This window comes from Neopsephotus bourkii, unplaced genomic scaffold (genome assembly GCF_033783945.1).
Source record: "Neopsephotus bourkii isolate Nb327-2 ecotype Australia unplaced genomic scaffold, CSIRO-AGI_Nbou_v1 NB_1293, whole genome shotgun sequence".
Taxonomy (NCBI): Eukaryota; Metazoa; Chordata; class Aves; order Psittaciformes; family Psittacidae; genus Neopsephotus; species Neopsephotus bourkii.
In genome coordinates, this window is record NW_026901777.1 from 827,601 (window position 1) to 841,140 (window position 13,540).

A 13,540-nucleotide genomic window follows, 5' to 3' on the forward strand; every position below is an offset into this window, starting at 1 on the left:
GCAATTATCAGCTTGGACTGCACAGAACCAACCTGCGGGACTCACTGCCTCTGAAAATTAAAGAAGACTATGTTACCTAGGAAAGGTTGGATAATTTTATTTACAGTAATAATGTTTTCAGCTCCACAAGCTACAATAAAGGCTAGAATAAGATAATAAATTTCATGCTCCACTGCACAGGCAGATCACCCTTGCAGACAAGGAAGTGTTTCTCACACACAGCTCTCCACAGTTTATAGAGATGTACAACATTTTTAAGTGTTCTGTTTGCTTCTTTGCCTTTCCCTGAAACATCATCAAATATAGAAATCAGAATACCAGGTGAGAACAAAAGTGATCTGAGCTAATAGAGGAAAAAGCAGATGTAAGTATTTTTTCAGTTAAAGGACTTCAAAAGCTACTAGTTTCTTGCTATAAAATAAGATGGATATTGAGGCATTAGCCTGTGAAGAACAACAGATCTGCTAGAAAACACTGCTCAGAAAAGGACCTACTTTCATCTTGTACCCTATTTCCCTATCCTTTCTCTTGCACTATCCTTTTCCTAGCCCCAGACTGATAGGTAGTATCGCACACATACATCAGTAAAGCCGACTCCATTCTGCCTCTCCTGAGTATCCATCCATACACAAGATGAAGTGACAGCACAGCCTTTTCACCAGGAAAAGCAGCTCCATTAAGAAACCCAGGCAGGGAGGCAGTTTTCCCCATTTACCAGTTACTATCACTTTTCAGTCTGCCATTTGACTATGTCTTTGTTCCGAGCTCTTTCCACATAGGAAGACTACCTGCTTTTTTCCAGGCAGCATCCTAAGCTTTCAAGGAATCAGCTGGGGACTATTTTTGTGGCTAAAATACAGTTTAGTAGTTTCACCCAAGACACCTTTTGCCAGCCATTTCAGGGGTGTCCTTGACATCACCATTTCCCGGACTCATTGCAAAAAAAAAAAAAAAAACTTTCTGCAGATGCAAACATTAGAATAGTTTCTGCTGTCCTGTGCAGGCAAAACCAAAAAAAAAATTTTTTCTTCAGTACAACTTTAAAGAGCAGAGATTAGAGTGATTCTGTCTCAGGAGAAAGCAGCTGTTGAAGTCTTTGCTGTGCACTTCAACAGCAAGAAAGAACAAAAGAACAACAGGTATGCTTTTTCATCTTCTCTACCACCTCAGAGCATTTTACATCACCATTTTTCATGCAAAGACAGAAAGCATCCACGACCATGTTAGACAAGGACAGAAAAAAAAAAGATTAAAGAAAAAATAAATAAATAAAAAGAACATTTGTTGTAAGAGAGAAAAAAGTCAACTGACCTGGGAAAAAAAGCCTTCAGAGATATATATGTAAGAGGCAATTTTTAGAAGCAGCAAGTGTTACACAGTGTACATTACACACTTCCAAAAATCCAGATGTACCTGAACTAATCTTTGCAACACTCTTGCAGGCATATGGTGGTGTGCACAACCACAAAGGAGAAACAACTGCAAGCAGAAATTGAGGCACTTAATTCCTACTTAAGGTTGTTGTCAAGGCAGAGACAGAAAAGGAGTTAAACTCTGCTTTATTTCCAAGGTTTCTCTCTTCCAGGGTAAGAAAGGCTCTCCCTAGCTGCTGGGGTACTGAAATGACACAGGGCTCTGACTGGAGAAAAGGAGAACATGAGTCGCAGCAGGTCTTATTCCCAACAACCTCAGACTTTACTGGGCCAGCTGCAGGCATGACTCAGATGTTCACGCAGTAGCTGCTTAGCTGCACTATATTAGTATATAATCAGTGACAGTTTCAGCTTTCTTCAGTATGCCAGGCTGTCATTTGTGGTGTTCAGCACCACAAACAGTTGAGTCATTGCTGAAGCCGGGCCAGACACCTCAAACGGAAATAACTTCTGAGTCGGGGCACAATGGGTGGCCATGGAAGTCACGCTCTGCACCCAGTGCAATTTTACAGTTTACTCATATTTGAGTCAGCACCACAGAATCAGAATTACAGAATTATGAAAGGCTATTAAAAAGAAGGTTCTGCACTTAGTGAGCACTAGTAATAACTTCAATGACATCAAGGTATGTAAGAACCTCAGAGTTGCAGGCAAGCAGAGATGGGAACTCATCTGTGAAAGGATGCTACAGAAAATGAGAAGCAATATCCCACACACCTCCCCTCCAGAAAAAGCAAGACAAAAATGCCACTTGCTCCACCTTATCTGCTACATGCTTATACTCCTTAGGATTAAATTGAAAGGTAGCAGATAAATGGATAGGCTGATCATTAGCACCATTACTGCTACTCACTTAAGTTTGTACTTCGGTAAATGAATTCTCTTCAGGGTACACAGGCTCTCTTGGGCTAGGGTTCACTTTCATACCTTAAATGCTCAGGAGGAGCAGCTTTGTTTTCACCATTCTCTTGTGGAGGGCAGTAGTTCCTGCTACAAACCCGGTGAGGTTGGCTGCAGGTTTTGAAACTACACCCTCTGACACCCAACCTGGGCACCTACTGCTAAGAAGCTAGCTCAGATTATAGGGGAACATCTTACGTATACAGGGGGCCAAAGACCCTACAACAGAGCTTTGCAAAATTAGGGAAGTAAACAATAAGCTAAAGCTACTGTGATCTAATATTTATGCTGCCCTTATTTGGAAGATAAGATTAGTCATATAATTAGATTTATTAGAGCTATTAGTTTTCTGAAAGCTTCTACTGGATATTTAATGGAAGTACCAATGCTTTGACAGTGAGATCCAGTTGTGGCACTATTTTTAAAAGTTTGCAGATGCCTTATGGTGGCAGTCCTTTGAGTGCAATACAGATGTCCACAGTGCTGTTCGATCTCACCTGAGCATGTACTTGATAGCAAGCAGCCTAGTTACCCAGTTCTCTGGTGAGCATTTTCTTTTCTTTCAGATTTTCAGGTCTTAATTAACAAGGAGCATCAACGATCTCAGCACATGGCCCAGCAAGTCCTGATTCTCAGTATGCGATATTAATAGGCCACTAGAGGCCACACTGAGCTCACTTTGTACCTTTGCACCAGCTGAGAGACCTGAAACCCTTCCCAACAGAGGCAGGAGTTACTGACTAGTATAAAGTACAAAGCAGAGGCAATTCTTAGAAGATATCACTGACACTCACCTGGGTCAGGTGGCTGAGAGTTCAGATAAGCAAAGAGGAAAACCTTTTCATGCCCTCACCACAGGTCCTAACATATTCTGTAATCGTGATGTCACTCTAATTCCCCCAGCTCAGCAAACCCTACAGGTATCCTGTATCCTCCCAGCCACCCACTGCACACAGCAAAGATTCTGGGAGATCCCTAATCTGAATTCTGCAGATAATATTCTCTTTCCAGAAAGGAGTCCTCCTCTAGTAAAGCAGAAGGAAACAAGTCCTAAATGCTTGCTTCAGATTTCAAAAGGTTCTCAATCGGACCAAGATTATTGCTCAGCATCTGCCCTTGCTTTTTTGGGTGTAGGCTTAAGTCCAGTATATTGCTTAGGTATTCGGAGGGATGTCAGCACTGGACTATAGTCAATCCCATACAACCTGCTATGAAGTTAATAAAGGAGGAATGAGTCTTGATAGGTGCAGAGAAACTAATTTTACTGATCCTGTAGCCCCACCACACTAGCCATAGCCGGGGACTTTATCAGCCAATGCTAAGGTAGTGAGAACAAGACCAAAGACAGCAGTGTCAGGGCAGAGCTGGGGCTCTGCAGGATTGGACCTGTAGAAGAAGAGAGCACAACTGCTAACCCAAAAGGCCAGTGGGCATGGGGGTGGGGAAAACCCTGAGGGCCGAACTGCTGGTTAGTTATGGAAGTACCTTTTGGTAGCATGAAGATGCACAGCTTGAACAAAGTCACAGCAATGTGGCTTAGGCAATGTGGAACAGGAATACATCACCATGTGTTTGTCCTGTCCTTTTACTCCTCCCCAGTCATCCACTCTCCACCACTTCTGTAAGACTAGCTGGATCTTTTGTCCAAATCTAGATGTCCTCACATTGCTGTTTAAAACAGGACTCAGAGGAAAACCACAAAGTGGACAAGGTACATGCTGGTGCATCTTCCAGGGACATACAGTTCTCTGTGCTTGGCCCAGACAGCAAAGAGAAGCCATATGGAGGACCACCAGTCTAGGCCTCCTATGCGATATATAAAGTTCATTAGATCTCCTGCATCCTTTTCATAGCCACAGAAGGCTAGAATAGACCTGATTTAGATAGAAGAATGCAAGAAACCCCACAGTTACCAACTACATGACAGGTGCTGAGAGAAAAAGCACCTATAATCCTCATAAGGAATGGGAGGTACTGAAGTGAATGGAAGACAATGTACAGAAATGACATTTATCACTGGCCATTTCGTCACACAACAAGGAATGACACTAATTAAGAAGGTCCTATATAATCTAATTCGAAACTTTTAGACAGTAGATAACTGAACTTAGGGTTGGCAACATCTTGCATTGCGTAGTTGCATTTTGGTCACACCATCTAATATAAACTGTTGAACATACATTGTAAAGTTAATTAAGAACCAAGTACAGAGTTTGTTGTTATTTTCTGTAACATTCCAATTAAAGACTATCTTGGGCAATTTAAAACCACTGTGCGCAGAATTCCATGTTTTGGTTTGATTAATAGTAAAATTTGTTTTCACAGAATATCTTCAGCAGTCAGCCCTTACATTAATTTAAAAAAAAATACCCAAGAGTATTCCACAATATTAAATTAAAATCTTGTTTTTATTACCAGGATAAGATACACTATATTGAAGCTATTACTATAGATTATGGGTATTTTCTTATTAAAAATTTTGGAAGGGTTGAATTGATTATACATTACAGGGAACTTAACTACCCCAAGGAAAATTTAGATGCAAAATTTTCAGATTTCTTTTGGGGAGGCAGAAAGAGTTCTATGTCTCATGTCCTCATTTAATACAATTGCCTACTCCATCTCATAAGTTTAAAAAGCCCATTACAACCTTGACATGACTTATGATTAATATTTTTAGCCAAAGGAACATACGGCAACAAACTCAAATTCAGTTTCAAAAACACCGCACTGCCACAAAGCAATTGTCTTGGGAACACTGCCCAAAGTCATGGTGACTTTTTCAAAACAGTACCTGCCATGAGCAGAGCCTCTCATCTGCCATGGCAAGAACACAAAAGTTAAAATGTTATCTGGTAGGAATGAGATAGAAACACTACTAGCAGCTGGGGAGAGAACAGGAAGGATGTCTTAAGCAGACAATCTTGTGTGCCTCTACCAGCAAACCAGGTTTGTTTCATTTTATATTAAACTCTCCTTCCAGTTACTTTCCAACAGTACACCCTAAGTCAGTCCATAGCCAGGGTCTGCAAGACACCTGTTACCCTTCGTGGTATTACCTGTTTTCACTTATTCTCAAGCCTTACCACTAAGTAATAGTTCCCATGCCCTATCCCTCAGGTAGGTACATATTTTACATTTTACAGAGCAGCCCTGCAAGCTTTTCCTTCAGCCTGCAGTCCTACAGACCAAACCCACCTGGTGAAGCCAGAACTGTGCCTGTAGCAAGGCAGCAAGAAGGATGATGAGACAGCAGCTGGCCCAAGTCACAACATCTGCTTTCTTTTCTGGTCTGGACACACACAATGAACAGGCACAGTGACTCTGCCGGTCTTTTACCTCCCATGTGAACCAAAACCTAGATCCTGTCTAATTGGTTGCTTAAGATCATGCAGTTCCCTCTATGCTCTTTTACTTCTCATATTCAAGAGCTGACATAATATCTTAGTGTACCATGTCTTCTTTCCAGACAATACCATAGTGCCCTCTGAGTCAAGCATGAACCTTAGGATCTTACTGATCCTCATGTGTCGGATTGGGGCTGTTATATTCTCATCACACTTAACTATACACTACATTCTTCCCTGTCTATCCTAGAACTGATTGGTACAACCCAGGGAAGTAGGGTTATTCAGCCTGGATTCAACAGCTGTAAAGGTATTTTTAAAAAGCCTTTGGATCTTGAAGTTCTAACACACCAATTACTGTAGCAATGCAGTCATGACAGTCTACATTTCTTTGGGTTATTTGCTTTTTTTTTCAGCAGGAGCAACTTCACATTTCTACCATTACCAGAGTACTGGCCTCTTTAAAAGCTTAGGAAAGAGTGGTTTAGTTAGTAGCAGAATTTTGCATCATTCTCAGGTCAGTCAGTACTCCCATTTCTCAACTTCAAAATAAGGTTGAAACTTCCCTATACGAGTTCTGTCACCAAAGATACTTCAAGTCACGCACTCTCAAGCTCTTAATCTTTAATAAGCTAGGTAAGAAACCAAGAGCTATATTATCTAAGAGGGCCTACTCTTCTTCCTCCCAATGGAAAAAAAAAAAATATATATATATATATATTTAGCATGTTTTATTCTTTGCCTCAAAATAGATTTAGGTCTGAGCTTGACTACAATAAACACTTCAGTATCTTCAATTTCAGCACATACATAGTGCTTCCTATTTTCAGCATCTCTTATACTGCATTTGATATCCTAGTCCTTCCTGCAAGGCATAAGATTCATAGACAATATACTGGAAAGTATAAAGTATGCCTTTCTAGCATGTCTAGTGATAACTAGTTGTTACTTGTTGTAACTGACTCCACCAAAAAAAATAGTGAAAGGGAGAAATAAGAATTTAGAGAAAATTTAACCAGTTCATTATTTTTCTTTCACATCCAAAGTTTTGTCCTGTGGAAGCAAGGTATGTAGACCTTGTTTGCCTTATAAAGATGCACTTGCATTTGCCAGTGGTGGTTCTCTATGGCTCTAGTAAAGACACATAGATATCAAGAATATTATCTGCCATTATAAAACTATCATTAATGACAGGTCTCATCCTTCACCCACGCAGCTATACAAGAGCCTCTAAAACATTAAAGGAAGAATCTCTCATTCTTCCATCCAGGAGAAACAAGGCAGCAGGAGCTACAATTAGAGAAAGAGTAACCTACCAGAGAGCTCACCTCTTCCTGTCTCCATATTTAAGCAGAAGAACCTGTTCTCCTCAGTCACATTATCTACTTCCTAATTTTCTTTTTCCAGCCATTTATTCCCATTCAAAACACTCCAGAAAATAGACATTTAAATAGCTTTTATCAAGTCCTGCTCTAACAGTGAGCTGTAGGCAATGCTGAGTTCAATGTGTATTCAGCCCAACGACTTTGCACAAATCAGGCAGTCTTCTGTTTAAAATTATACTGGAAGAACACATAAGACAGCACATTTGCTTCCTTTTAATCAACACGTCTCTAAGAACAGTGCTGAAAAAACAGCCTTTATGGACAGGTGGTCTAGCAAACTTCACATAGAGTAAGTATGTGCATTTATTGCTCATTATATGTAATCATATATAACCAAAGAAATGAGAGTATTTTCATTTTTGGACAGAAGATGAAGGAAAATCTACCACAGAAAGACAAAAGGCCTGCATTCATATATCTGCAGCACTAACTTCAGTCAGTCTGATTTTGCTAGATCTACTGCAAAAATAAAATGCTTTCCTATCTGAGTGATAATGGAGAAGGAATTTATTTAGTGATCTGCTCTGGATTTTCACCTAGGTGCAAAAACATTTAACTATATTTTCCACTATGCAATGCAGGTGCCCACAGCTTGTCGAATTTTGTACCTTATCCCCCACTAAAGCTTTTACATGATCTGAGATACACATTTTAACTAAGAGTGACCAATCTGAACAAAACACAGAGTCGGAGGGAAGTTTACCTGTCACCTAAATACGTAATAAAATGTTCATAAAGATTGTAAAATCAGAGCCATAGTTCTTATTATTTACTCACATATGCCTGCATTTATACAGCAAGTACTGCATACCTTCGAATGAGGCATGTGTTTCCTATTACTTGACTTCCCACTTGCTGAGATGAAGGATCAGAGATCAGCAACTTATTCAGCTTTACAAGGTTTGAAGAAGGCATAACAAGTTTTATCATTAATTTTACGTTTTATACTTTCACACCTTTTGCACCTGCATGAGATCATTTAAAACTAGACAGTCTTTGCAGAAAGGCATGTGCCTGTGCATATACACAAGTGTTTGTATGTACAGAAATGTATACAAGTACACAAAGCTCCTCTGTATGTTTCTACAAGTGTGCAATTGTATACATGCTCTGCCTTAATATTTAAGAACACTGTATCATCTTCTTCACAATCTAAAACATGTTTAGGAGAAATACTATCTTTTTTTACTGTTTCATGTTTCTTGCCAAGTTTTCCATTTTATCTGGATACACAGGGCTTCAAAGCGGAACCTCCCCAAACAGATTCTGGTTTTGGCAGGTTATTTCAGATGCAGGTTAATAAGTTATTAGTATAATTGATTAAAGCTACACTACCTAGGCTTTATTTACTTCAGCTTCAGGGGCATTTCTGCAAAATTCTCTAAAACTGGTCTGTGTAAGAGGATCCCACTTCAGCTAGCACTAGATACTATCTCAATCCAGGTTCCCATTCTTCCAGAATACCAGTAATATTGCTGCTAATATATCCTCATTTTCTATAGCCTAGTTTATTAAACTAGTCAGTTAAAATCAGAGGTATGCACTGTTTTCTTCTACATAGCCCAGTGGTCACTGAGCCTCCTTCAAGATCTTTAACAGGATGCTGCTCCTTTGCAGAATATCCATGAAAAACATCTCTACAGCTCACCTTCCTCTTTGTTCTCACTCCTTTTCCCTGTGAGGATACCTCCAGGCCACTGCAAGATGTCTCTTTGTCCAGCTATTTCCAAAATGAGCTTAACCTCTCCTCTTTCTTGCAGACTACACTCTTCCTCCCTAGGAATAACTGCTGCCATAGTTTCTTTCCCCTACCTGCAAACCCTGTCCTCTAACATTGCACTCCCTCCTTACAAGCATGTCCCCACAGTAGGAAATTATTCCCACCACAGCCTGCCACACAGGTGGCAATTTTCTCCTTTCATTTAGATTCAAAAGGAAAACACAGCTATCTTCTTCTCTTATTCTTCTTACATTCTTATTATTATCATATTCTTCTATGTTATAAGAAACAGTTTGATCATTTGAAAAATAAGAGCAGTGGCCAGAAAATAAAAGAACCTAAATGACAATTAAGACTCTTCATGTCTTCTACAAAATGGAGAGAGTATCCCAGGACATCCAGGCAAGTTGTTTAGTCTGAAAAGAAGGCTCAGGGGAAACCGTATCACTTTCTACAACTACCTGAAAGGAGGTTGTAACAAGGTGAGTGTGGCCTCTTCTCCCAAGTGACAGGATGAGAGGAAATGGCCTCAAATTGTGCCAGAGGAGGTTTAGGCTGGATATTAGGAAAGATTTCTTCATAAAACAGCTGAGGTTAGTGATGTATGTGAAAGTTTTTTGGGATACAGATCAGTAAAATGCTGAGAAAGAAGAAAATTTTTCAGAAATATTGTAGTACAAGGCAAGCTAAATAAAGCAGCCACATGATGCCAGCATTGTCTGAGAAATGGGAGAAGACTCCAGTCTCAATCAAAGTATGTGAATTAGTTTCTGTTTCATTCTGATTAGGCTGCTTGGGTGTTTTTTTCCTTTAGTATGCACACATCCACCTTCCCACTTCTCATTTAACTGCAACCCTTTATCCAGCTTTCTTACAGCCTTCTTAGTCCACCAATGAAGAGCATGAGGCTCCCCCTTTTCATTCTTCGAGTACAGAGTCTTAGCAAGACTATGCTTAGCCATATCTTAGCTCCCACCCACTCCAGAGCTTGTTTCTCCTTTCTGCTTTACATAATAGGCATGAGCTCAAACCTTCAGCTTTTACATAGAAGAAAATCCCAAAGAAGGATGCATTGCCACCTCATTGCTTGAGTTTGCCTTTAGCACAAGTCTGATTGAGTGTTCAGTATGTTATCGCAGTCTATTAAAATTTTGATCTGGACTGCAGGAAAGAATACGTTTGTTTGTTCCTCACAATTATAGTTCCTCTCCACCCCTATTTCTCACATCAAAGCTATTTTTGCAAGAACATCCAAATGTATTCTTTTTCCCTTCCATAAGAGCTTACCTTTGTCTGAGATGTACACACATTTCCATAGCTTTCCCTTTAGTGTCAGAAACATTTATTTAGGTTGGAGAAAAACTTTAAGATAATTAAGTCCAAGTATAAACCTAGCACTGCCATGTCCACCACTTAACCACATCACTAAACACCACATCTACACACCTTTTAAATCTCCAGGGTTGGTGACTCAACCACTTCCTTAGGAAGCCTGTTCCAACGCCTGATCACCCTTTCAGTTAAGAAATTTTTCCTAATATCAATTCTAACCCTCCCCTGGAGCAGCTTGAGGCCATTTACTCTTGTCCTATTGCTTATTCCTTGGGAGAAGGGACCAGCCACCTCCTCACTCCATCCTCCTTTCACGTAGTTGTAAGAGAGCAAAAATGTCCTCCCTGAGCCTTCTCCAGATTAAACAACCCCAGTTCCTTCAGCCATTCCTCACAAGACTTGTGCTCCAGGCCCTTCACCAGCTTTGTTGCCCTTGTCTGGACTGACTGCAGCACCCCAGTATGTCTCTTGTAGTGAGGGGCCCAGAACTGAACACAATAATACCCAGGTTTCTCATACCAAGTATCAGCCATCTTGCACAAGGAGAAATATTTCTCTGAAAATTTTCAGCAGAGATTAACTGGAGTCATTACTCAGTTGGAACTGCTATACAATCCTGATATTTATCTCTCCTTGTACCATGTAAAACATTTTCCATTGCTCACAGCAATGATGATCTCAAGCCTCACAAGCCTGGCACAACAGAAGTTAATCCCTGTGACCTCAGCTTCTGAGGAATTGTGTTAAAGTACATTTCAAATATGCAAATCCCATCACAGCAACAGGAGGGCAAGCATACAGCTATGTATTTTGTCAGTACATGCCCTAGTGCCTTAATAAAATGGACAGTTTCAAAGAGGAAGGTGCAAGATAGAGCTGGTCAGCAGTAGTCTCCAACACCCCCCATCTGTTAGCTCATCATGCAAGTGCAAAAGACTCCTGGCTTGGTGGAAGAGACAGATCCTGTCTCCTGTCCTGAGGTGTTTCTCATTCAGTGAGCCACAAATAATGGTCATGTTTAACACTGATGGCCATAATACCACAACCCACATTTGCTACACTTTGAAAATGCAAACGCAACATTATTTTCCACTTCAATTAAAACCCTCTATTCTTTCTACACAGTGGGATAATTCCATGTTAGTACAACATGGTCTGTATGAATTTAGATAGGACCTTTACATATGGTCAGAGCTCTTTGAGAAGAATCCACTCCACAAGTTGAGTATACAAGATGTAAGAGCTGGGGTAAGTGACATGAAGCAGGAGAGGGCCAAGACTGAGTACTGCTTATCACTAGGGCCCTTCCCCTAGCCATCCCACTGACATTGGCGGGGTATAGCAGCACAGCTGCTCCTACCTCTGTCAGCAAGACTGGTAAGACAAGTGACTCCCATGTCCTGACCACCACCCCACAGTCACCAGCTCACAGCAGGGGCTGAAACAACTCTTGGAGGCCCTGGGTGCCAAAGTGCCAAACCACCTGTTGATTTCAGCTTCACCCAGGGTTTTGGGAAGCCTCCTCATTTCTCTCCAGCCCCACCATCTCCTAAAAACAAGCCAGCATGCCTAATTTGCACAGTGCTGAAACAGGCAAGTGTGCTTTAATATAGATGAGCTGCATCTGCCCTGGAGGCAGATTCCACATCTCCTGGAGAGTCCCAGTATACAATTATGTCAGAGAACCTGGCACCAAAGCCAAAGGACTTACATGTTCCTTTGCTACTGCTCATCATTCCTTCATACCAGAGTAACCCATCAGCTGTTCAAACATTTTTTCTAAGTTAAACACTCAGTAACACTCAAGTAACACTCAACTTGAAACACAAGTAACACTCAACACTAAACACAAGTAACATTCAACTTGAAAATGCTAAACACCTGCTCCGGAAGATGAGAGGTGTCAGAAGTGGAAATCATGTGAAATCATGGCATTGCCAAGAGATGATGGAAGACCATCACTTTGTTCACAATAAAAGAATCCATCACAACCTTATTCACTTCACTACAAATAAAGCATCTCTATTTGATTTACCCAGACATTCTTGGTTTAAGATTTAGAGTGTTTGAAGAAACTTCATCTTTTAAGAATACTTTTTAAATGCTGTCAGAAGGAGGATGGGTGTCCAAGCAAGCTAGGTGATCCTGTTACACATAAGAAAACTGAAAAGGAACATAACTGAAGTGTCTGAAGAGTATTACAATCACTTGGAGCCCACTGACTAGCACTCAGTATTATAAAGGAAGCTGCCAGATGAGTAGATAAAGAAAGAGGTTTTGTATCAGAAGTTGCATCAATGTGTAGATTGTAACACAAATGTGTCAGCATCTGTCTTTTATTCAGGCAGGGAAGAAGAGAGCAGCCAGTCTATCTTAATGTGAATGTCTTTGAAAATTTGTATGCTTTTGTCAGGTTAAAAAAGCAAATTTGATTAAAAGTCAAAATACAGAAAAAGTCATAATACTCCCATGCTTTCAGGAACTGAAATTCAGCTTCACCTTACAATTGTTGGTTATTCCGAAAAAAAAACAGAAATGCAAAGTAATGCAAGAAATTTCCAGGTAATTTTTTTTGTTCATATTTACTAACTTCAGTTGTTGAAGCAAATGTAGATCTCTGCACCTCTTTAATTCACCAATCTACTCCTTGAAAAAGATGACAAATGCAGGATTTCCAGTCTTTACTGGATGCTGGATAAAACTCCACAAGCTGAAGAAACTTTGATATTCAGTAGTAAGGAGTTAACTCTTACTTCGAGATTGACAATAACAAAAGTTTCAGTTTACAGCTGACATTTTTTTCATCTATGCAACTTAGCTATTTCAAATATTCATATCTTGTCTACACAATGACTTCCCACAGCAATGAAATGGAGAACACATGAAATGCAACTGAAGTGTTTTTCTACCAATTATTATGGTCCAGATAGCTACATATCATGCTTAAGGTTATGACAAGTATCCATCATGTATTACACAAGCATTTATCACAAGTGTATTTTTTCCAGACAGCTGTGTGTCAGCTGTCTATTTTGTTCACAAAGCATGACTACATTGCCACTGGCATAGATTTAAGTTTCTCTTACCATATCATTGTGTCGTGGTTTAAGTCCAGCAGGTAACTCAGAACCATGTAGCCGTTCGCTCACTCTTCCCACTTCTTCCTCCCCCCCCTCCCAGAGGGATGGGGAGGAGAATCAAAAGGAAGTAGTTCCCACGAGTTAAGAACAGTCCAGTAACTAAGGCATAACACAAAACTACTACAGCTACAACCAATAATAATGATGATGGCTTGACTTCGCGAACAAAGATTTGGGAAGGGCTTTACCCACGCTTACTTGCAAGTGTGAGTAAACCCTTCAGGCCTGTGCAGTGGACTTTTTAGGTGAGGCACAGCATGCACGGAACTGGCCCCACCCTTTA

The 13,540-nt window shown here is 40.3% G+C and overlaps 1 protein-coding gene across 1 annotated transcript in view; it reads right to left on the reverse strand.

Moving 5' to 3' along the window:
* Positions 1 to 13,332, reverse strand: part of ZPLD1 (zona pellucida like domain containing 1) — an 88,509-nt gene extending 75,177 nt beyond the window's left edge. The window contains exon 1 of the mRNA XM_061366038.1: positions 13,204 to 13,332. The gene's annotated coding sequence lies outside the window, so the exon portion shown is untranslated. The remainder of the gene's footprint in view (positions 1 to 13,203) is intronic.
* Between the last annotated feature and the right edge of the window lie 208 nt (positions 13,333 to 13,540).